Here is a 16,474-nt window from a genome sequence, read left to right on the forward strand (position 1 = left end):
CCTACAACATACCACCACCACCTACCACAACCACCACCACCACCTACCGCCACCCGCCACTTCCCTATAATGTTCTCTGAGTTTCCGCTCGGGCTGGCAGTGCACCCGACTCTATCCGAAATCGGGTCGGACAGGAAACTCCCCCAAACATTGTACTCTTTCCGACCTACAGAACCCGACCGGCGTACCGAGTTTGACGTTTCTAATTCCGCTAAGTCGTGGGTCTTATTCTCTCATACTCGAGGACGATTTAGTACGAAGAGGAGAAGTCTTTGTACTCTGTGAACCTTAGTTGTACTCTCTCTCTCTCTCTCTCTGCCTCTCTCTCTCTACCTTCTTTCTCTTCCCCTTTCTTCCTCTTCTTTCCTCCTCCTCCTTTATTTCTCTTCTCCTTCTCCTCCGATCTTTCTCCTTTCTTCCACGTAATTTATTTTCTCGATACATCTTTAAGACGAGAGAGAGAGAGAGAGAGAGAGAGAGAGCAGCTCAAGCGAGATCTTCATCACTAAAGACAGCTGCTTGTTACTCCTCCTCCTCCTCCTCCTCCTCCTCCATTTCCTCTTCCTCCATTTCCTCCTCCTCCTCTTCTTCTTCCTCTTCATGTTTCCATTTCCATCCCTATTACCCCCTTCACCCTCCCTTTCATCTTCCCCCCCCTCCCCCTCCTCCCTTAACCAACCACATCCCTCCTTCTCTCCATCAACCAACCACCTCCCTACCTCCCTCTCGCTATCCAGTACCACCAGGTGTTAAGGCATCACCTGGGAAGATATTCACGTACAGAGGAGAGTGAATGGCGGGTCACCACACACCCACGAGTCACCATAACCATAACACACCAATTACCATAACAAACTTGATGTGAGACTCGTCGGCCCCTTTACCTAACCTAACCATAACGATAAAAACAGTATAATTTCGTATTACTACATCAGTGATCAGAGACGTCACAAGTGTAGCCAAAATGGTCAAATATTTCATTTCCAGTAAACCAGAGACAAAAAAATATCTGATAAAGAAATAGTTTGTAGATGGTGTTGTACACAGTTGTTTCTTAAATATATCAACGCTGCTCACAGGCAACGGCAATCGGGTATAGGATATCAACTATGCAAATTTTCAACAACAAGTTATACAGCAAGATGTAGTGATGATGCTGGATATTACAAACATTCATGGACAATAAATGTAAATTCCCAGATTTACTAACCTAACAAAACAAACTACCTAATATAAGAAAAAAACATTATTGGTGTAGCATCATCCATGTACAAATGCTACAGCACAATTGTCTGTAGATGATCGATATTGCAATCATGCAAATCAACACGATGAAACCAGTTGCAGTTTCTAAATAGCTCAAGAGTGAAGGTCAAAAACTTCAGGTAAAATTAGAATTCAGAGCAAAGTAATAATTTGAAGAGTTTGGCGACCAGTGACATGACGACACAGCTTCGAATGAACGTGAGGCGAGATTAATTTTTATCTAATTTTTTTACTTTCTGTGAGCTCCTAACCTAACCGAGCCTAATCATAGGTAACCTCCTCCTCTACCTCTTCCTCTTCTTCCTCCTCCTCTTCCTCCTTCTCTCCCTCCTCCTTCTATTCCTCCTCCTCCTCCTCCTATTCCTCCTCCTCCTCCTCCTCCTCCTCTTGATGGTCACAAATCGAGTTTCCAACATTTCCATTATGGATGATATGTTTACACGGGATAAAAACCGGCCGTGTTAAGTCCCAGTTTCACTCAGGGTACAGAACCAACCTTAACCTTGTCTCGAGCCTTGTTTGTGACACAGCCTTAAGTGATACAGCTAATTATAGCATGTTTGTGATACAGTCTTCAGTAATACAGCTAATTATAGCATGTTTGTGACACAGCCTTAAGTGATACAGCTAATTACAGCATGTTTGTGACACAGTCTTCAGTAATACAGCTAATTACAGCATGTTTGTGACAGTCTTAATTGTTGCAGCTAACCTAATCCAAACTAAACTAACTTAACCTAACTTAACCCAACTCAACTTAACCTAACTTAACTTAACCTAACCTAACCTAACCTATCTCCTCAGGTAGCTATGGGAAGTTCAATCATCAGATGAAATAAATTAGAGTGCCTAATCTTCAGGTGATAAAAACAGGTAACAAAGCCCTGAATCTCAAATATCTCCCACCTTAATTGGATCTCCTACCTGGTGATAAAGTCAATGGATCTTGTTATGGTAGAGTCGGTATATAAGTCGATCTTCGTCTAAGCTTATGCCCAGGTAGTTAGGTATTTCATTTCATCTCCAGTTATGACGAAAATCCAACACTTGAGGAGGTTCTTTGGCTCCATTGGTGAGGTTCTGGGAAGGTGAGGCGGCAGAGGGGTGGACAAAGGCTCAGCTAGGGGTGTATGTGGGGGGGTAGTGGAGGGAGGGAGGCAGCCATATCCCTAACTCAACCCTCCACCATCACAACGAATCAATCAAAGTCAACAACAGAATTCAACCCGCGCCACAAACCGGTCCCCTGAAACCACCCGGAGAGGCCGTCAAATCAGCATCTAATTCCGGCACACTGAGACCCCGCTTTTACGGAACGCTCGCTTGACTTACACTCCCCCGACAGTAAACACAGACCATAAAGTATCAATTATTGGAGGCGATATCTGGGTATAAACGTTCTCCAGCCACTCTCGTAAGGTCTAGTGTTCTTCTGTTCTGTGTTCTTCAGGCGGTGGAGGTGCTTACAAGACAATAGGTATTATCCGGAGTGATCGTCTTCCAGAACTAGATGCACGGAAACGTCTTGGTAGTATGCGAGTCTCGGATTCTTACATGACAGCCGTGATTTCTCAATAAATGTGTAAAAAAAACCCAAAAAAAACCCCACAGGATTCATCACAGGAAGGGAGAGGAGGAGGAGGAAGAGGAAGAATAAGGGGGAGAAGGAGAAGAAGGAAGAGGAAGAGGGGGCGAAGGAGCAAAAGGAAGTGGAAGAGGAAAAATAAGAGGAGGGAGAAGAAGAGGATGAGGAAGATGAGGAGGAAGTGGAAAAAGAAGAAGAAGTATAGGGGGAGCAGAAGGAGAATAAAACCTATAATTCTTTTACCTCTTGTTATAGATGAGCTTGACTCGATTATACTTTGTTTACAATGACTGACAGCGGTGATAGGCTCCACACACACACACACACACACACACACACACACACATACACACACACACACACACACACTATACAAGACCCCATACCAATGATTAGCTAAGCGCCCCCCCCCCAAAAAAAAGACCTTGACCAATCATCCGTATGGTCTGATAAGGTGAGATTGGGACGGAGGACTGATAGGAGATTGGTAATTAAAGGTAAGGTAATTAAAGGTAAGGAATAGGATAATAAGGTAAAGGAAAGAAGAATAAAGGATGTAGGAAGGAATAAATAGGGATTAATAAGGATACATAAGAAAAAACAAATGTTAATAAAAGTTAGAAAATAAGAATGGAACAGAAGAACAAAGATGGAAAAGAGGTAACAGAAATAGGGTGAAGAATAAATAAGAGATGGGCCAAAATAGGGATGATGAGAGTTAAGGCGAAAATTGGTTCCGAAAGGTCCCAATTAAAGAGGATTAGGGAGACGTTTTAGTCGCTAATTAGACGGTGTCAGGGAAATAAAAATACCAAGTAACAGCTGCCATAGAGAGAGAGAGAGAGAGAGAGAGAGAGAGAGAGAGAGAGAGAGAGAGGCCTTAATGCCTTGGTTGTCACTTCCAGAAACTCAGGCTTAGAAAAAATAAAATCTTGTTTATATATTTATTTATTTTGTTTGTTTATTTTTTATTTTTTTGTGTGTGTCTTAGGATGAGTTAGATTGGATTGAATTACGTGGTGAAGGTTAGGTTAGGTTATCAAAGTGAAGTATAATACAGCCGTGGTGGTTTATATAAGTCTCGCCTGAGGTCACATACTCATCCTTCAATGCTATTCTTAAAGGGTCTCACCATATGGAGGCAAAATTAAACCTGAATATTGAAATAGAGTGAATAAGTTATCTGAGCCGCCACATACTTTACTCAGTTAAGCGAGAGTCAGTCTGTTGTCAATCCCGACTCCTAAGATGGTGGTGGTGGATTTATACATGCGTACCTGAACATCTCGCATAATGACAGGGAGTGTGGCGGGGATGTCGGCGCTGATATAACCCTGAATTGTGTGTCTTCGTCGGTCTGAGATGAAATTGCCACCGTCTTGCAGCGATAAGATGTACTTCGGGGGTTTCATTTGCGTGAACAACGAGCGAGGATTTGTCTTCTCTCTCACAGGTAAAATATTGTACAAGGGGGAGTAGTCATCTGCATACACACACACACACACACAGGCCTCCAGTATTATAAGTGCGATACCATCAGAATGTATATCAAATAGCGAGGGACCAACGCCATCACCCGGGGGAACTCCTACCTCGAGTAAATCATTAATCACTGCTTGTGTGGTTGATATTCCTGGTAGTTGTTAATTACTTCTGATACTATCCAACGCCACGATGTTTCAGCGGGGATATTAATAATTCCCTGTACCAGACACTCAGATACTCTCAAGGTTATATGAAGCAGTTGTCTTGTTCACCACTCCAAGACGTATAGATACATACTTACATTAAAACATCTATAACAACAGATGCGCTTCCCTTCTCATTATAACCAAACTAATCATTAAATACTAGAGAGTTTTGTTTATGACAGTTTCTTAGTGTATTAAATAAGGTCTTCTCATACCACAAAACAAGCAGGAGAGAGATTTATCGGTACATAAGTTTCCACAAATGATGTGTTATTACTCTCGTGTACAGCTGCTCGTCTTGAACCTCCTCAAATTTGTGGTCATTTTTTTCTTATTTCATGAAAGTCTAATGGAAGGTGTAGGGAACTGGTAGGGCGACTCTATAATATATTTGAACGTATATATATACATAAATCATCTCTGTGTATTGTCTGACGTTACTGCACTAGGAATGTTATTTTGAGGTTATCACTACCGTCACCATTACCACTACTATCACCACCACTACGTCCACCAACATCACCACCACTACCATTATCACCACCATCACCAACACCTCCACTTCCTCCTCCACCACCACCACTATACCACCACCACCACCACCATTATTACCACCATCACCAACATCACCACCTCCACCACCATCACCACTACTACCACCACCAGCACCACTATTATCACCACCATCACCAACATCACCACCTCCACCACCACCACTACTACCACCACTACCACCACCACTACTGCTACCACCACCACCACCACCACCCTCAATACTACCACCACCACTACTACTACCACCACCACCACTACTACTATCACCATCACCATCACCAGTACTACCACCACCACCACCACCACTACTGCTACCACCACCACCACCACCACCACTACTGCTACCACCACCACCACCATCACCACCACCACCACCACCACCACCACCACCACACCACCACTACTACTACCACCACCACTACTACCACCACCACCACTACTACTACCACCACCACCACTACTACTATCACAATCACCATCACCAGTACTACCACCACCACCACCACTACTGCACCACCACCACCACCACCACCACCACCACTACTACTACCACCATCACCACTACTACTATCACCATCACCATCACCAGTATTACCACCACCATTACCACCACCACCATTACCACCGCCACCACCACTCTCCTAGGCGAAGGTCTTGGTGTTTGCAGCTGGAAGTTCTGTGTTGATTCTGCAATTAGGAGAGACTGACCTAATTAGTCACGTCAACCTGCCTGCCTGATGGACAATTTCTCTCTCTCTCTCTCTGTTTATGTCTGTCTATCTGCCTGTATCTCTTTCTGTCTCTTAGTCTGGGTCTTTTTATATCTATCTCTCACTGTCTGTCTGTCTGTCTATCTTATTTACTGATTTTTCTCCACCTCTTGTTTACTGGAGAGACGTCACCATACCATCACCACCACAACCTACCGTCTACCACACAATCACTGCTTAATGAACACTTTACCACAACCAACCCGATATCCAACTAATTTATTACAAAAACCCAGAAAACCAGCACAAAACCCCTAAAGGCACCAGTAAATTCAAGAATATCACGTTAAAACCCCCCAAAAATCCATAAACTTCGAAAAAAATTCCTAAATAATCCTAAACCAAACTAAACCACCATGAAAACCATCACTAACTCCGAAATCATCCTTAAACCATCACCAGTACACAAAACCAACACTAAACCACCCTCCCTCTTTCCCTCCCTACCCCCTCCCTCCCTGCCTGCCTCCCTCACCACTGGCTGAGACACCTCCTCCCTCCTTCTTCCTTCACGTCATCCATACCCCACCTCCCTCACCTAACCCTCCAACTCCCTACTTCCCTCACCTCTTCCACACCGTCCCTCCTTCCTTCCCTCACCTAACCTCCCTCCCTCACCTACCCTCCCTCCCTCACCTACCCTCCCGCCCTCACCTACCCTCACCTCCCTCACCCACCCTCCCCGCTGGTCGAGCCACAAAAGAACCATCGGCTTTGTATGTTTTGCTCCGTGATAAAATATTTGCGCTCGAGATGGGGGAAGTTTCACCCGCTGACAAGTGGAGTTTCGTGAAGATTCGTCTTACTAATGAGTTTCCACGATTTTGCCGACAAGGCCAAAACCAGCGAGACCTTCCCCGAGTCAATAATTTGGATAGTGACTCGGCTACAGGACCCGGTCACCAGGCGGGCGGGCGGACCGGCGGGCATCTCTTCTCGTGGCTCTTTTAAATGGTTCTTTTCTTGTTTTATTTGGCGAGAAGATCATACTTTAAGCTTTTTGGCGGGATGATGATTTATGGTTTTGGGCGGAAAGATTATTTATGTTTTTGGCGGGAAGATTAATTATTTATGTTTTTAGGCGAGAAGATGCATAGGTTCATTTGGCGGGAAAATAAAAGCCAAAACTAGATGTCAGTTTCCAAATAATTGTTTCCTTCAAAGATTCATATCAATTATTTCCCTTAACTGTGAGCACTCATTTAACTGATTCCCTTAAGACTTCCTGGCTCTCATACCCTAACCTAACCTAACCTAACCAGGCTCTCGTAAGTCACGCTAAAAATTTTCTCGTAACCGGATATATGAGAACGTACTTCAAGCTAAGGTAGAAAAATGTATTCTCAGGTGTTCTTACGCTGTATTTTTCCCGTAACTCGAGAACACACTTAATTACTTACCTTAAGAAGCGATACAATGATAAGTTTCTCTCAAAAAAATCGTAAGTTTGATTTTTCTCTCAGCTGGAGATGTGAGAGAGAGCATTGAGGTGATTCGTGTAAATAATGATATAAAAAGGAATTAGGAGTGGGTTAAACTTTTACAATCCTTACCCAGTCCTCTCCAGTTCCCCCTAGCCCTCTGGAGCTCCCCCAAACCCTCTCCAGCTCACTATAGCCCTCTCCAGCTCCCATAGTCCCCTGCAGCCCCAAGCTCCAACTATCCCCATCAGCCCCCGATCACTCAACCCCCAGTTCTTCAACCTAAGCAGCCATCAGCTCCCCTAGCCCTTTCCAACCCTCTAGCATCTAGTCCTTAGCTCCAAATCCCCTTCAACCCATCCATGCCCCCTCCCAAGCCCCTCCTAGTGTTTCTTAACCCCACCAACCCTCAAGCCCCTCTAGTCTTCTTTAGTCCCCACCACCCCTCTAGCCCCTCTAGTCTTCTTCAGTCCCCACCAGCCCTCTAGCCCCCTCTAGTCTTCTTTAGTCCCCACCAGCCCTCAAGCCCCTCTAGTCTTCTTTAGTCCCCACCACCCCTCTAGCCCCCTCTGGTCTTCTTTGGTCCCCACCACCCCTCTAGCCCCCTCTAGTCTTCTTTAGTCCCCACCACCCCTCTAGCCCCCTCTAGTCTTCTTCAGTCCCCACCAGCCCTCTAGCCCCCTCTAGTCTTCTTAAATCCCCACCTACCCTCTAGCCCCCTCTAGTCTTCTTCAGTCCCCACCAGCCCTCTAGCCCCCTCTAGTCTTCTTAAATCCCCACCTACCCTCTAGCCCCTCTAGTCTTCTTAAATCCCCACCTACCCTCAAGCCCCCTCTAGTCTTCTTTAGTCCCCACCAGCCCTCTAGCCCCCAGCCTCCTCCATCTCCCTCTCCCCAGGTTGGAGGTTATATTTTACAGTCACTTTAGCCACGAGGCAAAGATGACGGATTGTCGGAGGATCCTTTGAGACTCCATCTTTGTGTCGCTGCTTGAGTGAACCTGTTGAGGACTTGTCTCTCTCACGTCCTAGCCTGACCTGACCTAACCTGACATTACCTGACCTGACCTGACCTTATCTGAGTCTCTCACATCCTAATCTAACCTAACCTGACTTAACCTGAGTCTCGCATATCCCAAACTAACCTGACCTAATCTAACCTAATCTAACCTTTCACAACTTAACCTGACCTGACCTGACCTGTCCTGTCCCAACCTAACCTAACCTAGTCAAACCTAAACAACCTTTCTCATATAGTTATTTCAAGGAGAAAAAACAGTCTGTCATCTGTCAGTCTCTGTCTCACTCTTTCTGTCTGTTTACCTCTCTCTCTCTCTCTCTCTCTCTCCAACACTCTGTAACAATTAGTGGCCAAGACCTGTGCGGGTAATCTTTGAGGAAGCGGCTCCCACTGTGTGTATCAACCGGGGTCCATCCGACACAGTTGAGGGATCACCGTCAACATTGTCCAGCTCGACTTATGGGATGTAACGTGTGTGCGTGTGCGTGTGTGTGTTTGTGTGTGTGCGTGTGTGTGTGTGTGCGTGTGTGTGTGTGTGCGTGTGTGTGTGTGTCTTTGTCCCTCCACACACATCCTGTACAGACCAAGGACTCTTTATCTATCTATCTTTATCTATCTATCTCTGTCTGTCTATCTATATCTATCTTTATCTGTCTAGTTTTCTTTATCTATCTATCTATCTATCTATCTATCTATCTTTGTCTATCTTTCTTTGTCTGTCTGTCTTTGTCTGTTTGTCTATCTTTGGCTATCTATCTTTGTCTGTCTGTCTGTCTGTCTGTCTGTGTCTGTCTGTCTATCTTTGTCTGTCTGTGTCTGTCTGTCTATCTTTGTCTGTCTGTGTGTCTGTCTGTCTATGTTTATCAGTCTGTCTGTCTATCTTTGTCTGTCTGTCTGTCTTTGTTTGTTTGTCTATCTTTGTCTGTCTATGTGTGTCTGTCTGTCTGTCTGTATGTCTGTCTTTTAGCTCTCGTGCCAAACTGAGATGTTAACTAAGGCTGGGAGGACTGATATGGGACGGTAATTCTTGAAGAGATCTTTGTCCCCAGATTTTTTAAATGTTGGGTGAACTTTAGCGATTTTCAGTTTATCCTGAAAGACACCACTAGTGAAGGGGGAGTGTTACGAGTTGGGGATTTAGAATATAGTTAAAAGTCTACCCAGATCCCAACAGGCAACAAAAAAACAAAACAAAGACAATCGGACTATAAAAGGGTAGACAAAGGATGCGAGTTTTTGTTGTGTATAATATAGTACCATGAATTCCTTAACAAAATATTCAGCTTTCTATAATTTACCCTCAACCATACTTAACCTAAACATTAACAGTATATACATAATTATACAACATACAATAATTTGAAGCAAGTGGACGGGGGGGAGGCAATACAAGATTACAAATACTTAAGTGCGGAGCTGAGATGGCTGACGAGCAAGGCCGAGTATTGTAGAAGACGGTCGGTAGTCACTGTGCCGTAGGTTTCCAGGATAGGTGATCCTGTGGTCACTTCCCAGAGTGAACTGCTCTCACCTCGAATTGGAGCTGACGAAGAAGACTTTGAGGAGGTGACGCAACAACCAGGATATGGAGAAGGGAAACCCGGGAGTGGTAACCAAGACGAGTCATACTCGTGTCTCGTCCCTAGATGGCGTTGCTCGTGGTGCTGGGTAGGTAGATCAAGACAATAGATGGCGTGGTTCGTAGTGCTGGGTAGGTAGATCATGACAATTGGTGGCGGGGTTCGTAACAGGGAGTTACAAATGTGTAGGAGAACAGGTAGTAATAAGTGGGCTACTTTCTTAATGATGCTCATTGGTATATTGTCTTCACCTGCTGCTGCATCTTTGGACATTTTTATGATGGCCAGTAATTCATCTGCTGTGACAGGGGATAAGAACAGCTCATTTTGCTGTCTGTTTTGCAGGTAGACTCTAAATTCCCCATGGTAAAAAGGGATGCTCTTTGCAAGATTTCTGCCAACATTGATAAAATTATCATTGAAGTGGGTGGTAATGAGGGAAGGTTCCGTAGATTGAGTGTTCCTGTTCTGGGAGAGTTGGTGATACTCCAGGTTGCCTGATGTTGACTGGAGCGTGTTTGTATCATAGCTACAGTACGTCTGGTATATCTAACTGCTTGTGTTACTCTATATCGGACACTACGGTGTGTGATGAAGGATGTTATGTTCCTTTCAATAGTCTGAGCTCTTCTGTGTTTCCCTGAGGAAGTAACACCGAACCTCAAGTCGGCTACCTGAAGGCCCACTAGGGACAGTAAGGATACAACACTACTCCTTCAGTATACAGGGTGGTGTATTCCTGAGACTTAAATAAAGATTAAATACTAAATTACCAAATTGTCAATTGTCAATTGTCAATAGTTTCAGAGTTACAGGACATGCCATATGATTTGTATTAACATTTATAGGAAATGTTCAAGCTCCTCCCCTCTTCCTCGATGCAGAGCTCAGCCCATCGCACTAGTGAGTGTCGTTCAAAGACCCCAGGGGTCTTGCGAATGTTTGAAACACTGTCCTGTACACGGCGTCACAATTCTTCACAGTTTGAGAACCTCTGTAACATACACCTCGCTTTTTATGTGACCCCACAGGTAGAAATCAAGGGGATTTATGTCAGGTGACCGAAGGTTTATCACATTCTTACCAAACCTGTCATGTGCTGCAACTCTAAAACAATTGAGAATTGACAATTTGGTAATTTAGTAATTAATCTTTATTTAAGTCTCAGGAATACACCACCTGATTTATGAAAGGTATTTACTGAACACCCTGTAGAGGCAGTGAAGTTGTTACTGAGCTTGATGTTTTTTTCGCTCATCTGTAAAATTAGGTACCACACCTCACCTGGGTCGATTTAGGGTGACTAGGCCGCCACAACCCTAAATTCTCTATATGTTTCACTTAAACTTAAAATTACTATAAAATATCGTGGAAATAATCATTATTGTATTCTTTTAATATCTGTTATATATTAAATAATGAGACTCCTTGGTTGAATTAATCTGTGTAAATAAAGTATAAATAATATGTGGTAATGACAGAGAAATCCCGGTAAACAATTAGTAAAGAAGAACAGCAAACACGACAACAATAACAACAGAATGATGAAAAGAACAAGAACAACAAAAAACAACAAATGTAAAAAAAAGAAAACAACAAGATGAAGAAGAAAACAAGTAGAAGAAGAGAGTGAGAGAGAAGGAAGGAGAAATACACGTATATAAACAGAGAGAGAGAGAGAGAGAGAGAGAGAGAGAGAGAGAGAGAGCCTCCTGCCTCACTCTTGTGCTACACGTTAAGAAGCTGTTGATCCCCCGTGTTGCGGCGCCTCAAGATAACTCTATAACAAGCCCTATCTCCCTGCCTTACCCTGCCCTTGAGTCGAAAACCAATGCCTTATATACTGGGAGACTCGCCCTTCCAGTCTCTCTCTTGACCTTGACTATCTGCGTAATCTTGCCTGTAATACTGAATACTTACCTTTTTTACGGTCATCCTCGTATCAATAATAATCAAAGTGTACCAAGAGGCTGAACAGATGCTGGTGAATAATTTACTACCAGGTAAAATATTATGCAGGTATAATTAATCATATTTATATAACATCTACGGTACTAATTTGCACGAATGATTCTGAAACTCTGCTCCTTCGGTTTCGTAAACAAGCATAAGTGAGGTGTTAGCTTCGTTCGTTTCCGCGGGTTATGACTTCGGTTTGCTTCTCTTAAGGAAGTGGGGTGAATATCTCGATTTTATTTCTATTACATGTGTTTTAAATTTTTGTCAGTAGGTTTGATTTCAACTTGGGATGATTATGTTGGTTTTGGTTGAGTGTTGAAAGGTAAACTCGAGGGTATAAGGCAGAGTTGAGGACGTGAATTAGGAGACTGGAAGCTGCAGGCGGCAAGATGGGTGATCCTTAACCTATCTCGCTGGGATTTTCCATCTGATTCTTAGTCCTTCACATCCCCCGCCGTCCTGCTCACTGCTGGTGGAGGAAGACGAAGAAGAAGAAGTCGCTGCCTACCCGGGTAAACTATACATGTATGTGAAGCTCTTTCTCTTGTTCATCACGGCCACAGGTATCACAGGTTTATTAGAAGCAGCCAACAGCGAGGGATCACCATTATGTTAGACTCTCTAGCCCCGACACGCTAAGATACCATCACCAACATGCGCGAGTTTGAAGCCCCTCTGCATCTTATCGGTGAAGGATCGCTGTTCATTCATTTTTTCACTGTATGATGCACTCGCGGTGTCAGAGTGGCCACAATAGGCGGCCCCCAACAGGCGCAAATGAGATTTAAGTAGTTTGTTGATAGGGTCGAAATCGGGCCGCTCCGAGACGATGGGTCGCCCTGGCGTTTAAGATTTATCAACCTGTTGCCGGGAGGGGAGGAAGGTCGGGGACCACACACACCTCTTACTCACGTAACTTTAACCTTAAGTAAGTCTTTCTTAAGGGTGGGTTTGGGTGTGGGAGTGAAGGGGTAGGATACGTCTCTCTGGCCAGCCACACTCCGTGAGTTTAAGACAAAGCGCCGCTCTGTTCCTGCCTTCCAAACACTGCCGGGCACACATCTTTATCATGCCATTGACTGCTGGCGGGGTGTGGGGTGTGGGGAGGAGGCGAAGCGTGGGGAGGAGGCGGGGTGTGGGGAGGAGGCGAAGCGTGGGGAGGAGGCGGGGTGTGGGGAGGGGGGGTGGGGAGGAGGCAGTGGGGGGAGAGGTGGGGTGTGGAGGAGGGAAAAGACAGGGGATGTGTGGAGGGGGTGTAGGGAATGGGGAGGAGGTGGGTGTAGGGGAGGATAATGGGTGTGGAGAGAGAATAGGATGTTGGGTGTGGGGAGGAGGGGGTGGGGAGGGATGGGGGTGGGGGAGGAGGATGAGGTGGGGACGTGGAGAGGAAGAGAAGGGGTGTGAGGTTTAGGGGGTAGGTGGTGGGAGGTGAGGAGGGGGTGCAGCAGGGGGGCAGCAGCAGGGGGTACAGGAGGGGTGCAGCAGGATGCAGCAGGGTGGAGGGGCAGGAGGGTGCAGGAGGGGTGTGAGGGGTACAGGAGGGGGTGGGAGAGGGGGTGGGAGGGGGCAGTAGGAGGGGCAGGAGGGGTAGGGGTAGGAGGGTACAGGGGACAGCAGGGGGTGCAGGGTGCAGCAGGGGGTAAGGAGGGTGCAGCAGGGGGTACAGGAGGGGTACAGAGGGGGTGCAGCAGGGGTGTAGGAGGGGGTAGAGGGGTGCAGCAGGGGTGCAGCAGGGGTGCAGCAGGGGGTGCAGAAGGGTACAGGGGGGTGCAGCAGGGGGTAGAGGGGTGTGCAGCAGGGGGTGCAGGAGGGGTGCAGCAGGGGTGTGGGAGGCAGCAGGGGGTGCAGGGGTGCAGGGCAGGGGGCAGGGGGGTGCAGCAGGGGTGGGGGAGGGGTGCAGCAGGGGGTAGGAGGGGTGCAGCAGGGGGTGTAGGAGGGGTGCAGGAGGGGGCAGGAGGGTGCAGGAGGGGGTGCAGGGGGTGCAGGAGGGGGTGCAGCAGGGGTGCAGGGGGTAGGGGGTTTGGGTTATTGGGATGATGGTGGGTGGGGGGAGAACAGAATGCGAGGTTATAGAATATAAAGGAGATGGTGGTGATGGCGGTGATGATGGTGGTGGTGGTGGTGGTGGTGGTGGTGGTGGTGGTGGTGGTGGTGATGGCGCGGTGGTGGTGGTGGTGGTGGTGGTGGTGGTGGTGGTGGTGGTGGTGGTGGTGATGGCGGTGATGATGGTGGTGGTGGTGGTGATGGTGATGGCGGTGATGATGATGGTGATGATGTGGTGGTGGTGGTGGTGGTGGTGGTGATGGCGGTGATGATGGTGATGATGTTGGTTGTAGTGAATAATTGCATTTTTGAACTGTACCACATAGAGGCTAGTTTCTTGTGCACCCCATACTCATCCTGTAGGCTAAAACAGCGCCAGAAGAACTACAGAGAAGAGGCCACAAAGGGCGTGTACAACAGTCCCCAGTGGTCAGGAAATAAATGTGAGGGAGTATTTCCAGTACATTGTTTATCTAGTTCAGCATACAGAGGTTGACTTATACACACCAGCCAGCGTGAGTAACATACAGTGTGTGTATGTTTGGCTACACACTTGGTTATTTACATCAGCATAAGAGGCATTCTAGTACAATGTGTGGTAGTGATGGTGGTGGTAGTGGTGAGTGGTGATGAGTTGTTGTGGTAGTTAATTGTAGTAGTGAGTGGTGGTGGTGAGTGGTGGTGGTAGTGATGGTGGTGTTAGTGGTGAGTGGTGATGAGTTGTTGTGGTAGTTAATTGTAGTAGTGAGTGGTGGTGGTGAGTGGTGGTGGTGAGTGGTGGTGGTGAATGATGGTAATGAGTGGTGGTAGTGAATGGTGGTAGTGAATGGTGGTGGTGAATGGTGGTAGCGAATGGTGGTGCTGAATGGTGGTAGTGAATGGTGGTAGTCCATTTCTTCCCATACCTCCATACCACAATACCTTTCCTTAATTAAATGTCTACAACTGTTTCATTTATTTACTGTTACAAAAAGAATGATACTAAGTTCATTATGATCTTCTGTCGTCCTTTCCTCCTCATCTTTATTCTCTTCCTTTCCTCTCTTTTCCTTCTTACTTTCATCCACCTCTTTTCCTCGTCTCTCTCTCTCTCTCTCTCTCTCTCTCTCTCTCTCTCTCTCTCTCTCTCTCTCTCTCTCTCTCTCTTCCTCCCTTCCTCCTTTCATCCTTTCTTCCCTACCTCCATCCCTTCCTACTCTTTCCCTACTTGTTTTTTCCCTTTCTTCCTCTCCATTCCTTCCTACTCCTCTTTCCCTCCTTGTTTTTTCCCTTTCTTCCTCTCTTTTAATCCTCTTCCTCTCCCTCTCTCCTTCTCTTTATTATCGTCCAAGATTTACCCTCCGTTAAATGTTACTCAACGCTGTACTAGGTGTCAGGCAGATAGTGGTAAAACTTTGTCAGTGTTCGCTAATTGTAAGGTTGGGCTGGATGCAATCTGTAAAAATACACGTGTATGCGGTTCGAGAGATTGCTGATTGGTCCTCTTCCCGCGTGACGTCATCTAGTAGCCATTCTGCTTCTCTGATAGGTGGAAAGTATAGCCCCGGATTGGATACATTAGCTAAGTTTGTCTCTGTCTGTGTGTGTGTGTGTGTGTGTGTGTGTGTTAATTTTAAAGACATATCCGCAGGGGTAATCCAACAACATACTCTTCAACCATATCTTTACTAACCTGAAACCAGTATTAACATTATCAAGGTTGCCGAGTCTGCCAGCACCCCAGAGCTCTTAACTACACTCAATGAAAGCAACATTATACTGGAGGGGCCGTCAACCACCTCCCCGTGTGTGTGTTTAGCGCCACAAGCTGTCTGAGTCTTGTTGACGTATGCACACGCCATACATTAGCATATATTACGTCAACAAGAACCAGAGGGCTTGACTCCTTCACCCAGGGCAAGGCAGCGATTACTCTCTCTCTCTCTCTCTCTCTCTCTCTCTCTCTCTCTCTCTCTCTCTCTCTTACTACACCCATCAGTCTCTCCCTCGACACCTCAACACACTCAAGGTAATAAGAAAAACAACCGGATTTATGAGAGACCTCCTGGCCTGTTGTGTGTTGTACTGTACGCTGTTATATTTTCTCCTACAACCTATAACCCGCTTTAGAGAGTGGGTTGTGACCTGAGGTGACGAAGGAGGGGTGTTGTGGGTGTGTGAGGGGAGACGAGAGAGGAGGTGTGTGGGGGTGCTGTGGATGTGTGGATGTGTGGGGGTGTGAGGTGCTGTGGGTTTGTGGAGGGTGTGTGGGGGTGCTGTGGATGTGTGGATGTGTGGGGGTGTGGGGTGCTGTGGGTTTGTGGAGGGTGTGTGGGGGTGGTGTGGATGTGTGGGGGTGTGGGGTGCTGTGGATGTGTAGATGTGTGGGGGTGTGGGGTGCTGTGGGTTTGTGGAGGGTGTGTGGGGGTGTGCTGTTGTTATTGAAATTTTGATAATTAATGGTCTTAGTAGTACTCTAGATTATGAACTTTTGATAATGTTTTATGATAATTATTATGGGGGACACTTAATAATCAGAATTTCAACTTTTCGACCACAGATCCTTAATCAGCGTGTCCAGGACGACCTAAACTGAGATTTTTATC

The sequence above is a fragment of the Homarus americanus genome, unplaced genomic scaffold (genome assembly GCF_018991925.1).
Source record: "Homarus americanus isolate GMGI-L3 unplaced genomic scaffold, GMGI_Hamer_2.0 scaffold37713, whole genome shotgun sequence".
Classification (NCBI taxonomy): Eukaryota; Metazoa; Arthropoda; class Malacostraca; order Decapoda; family Nephropidae; genus Homarus; species Homarus americanus.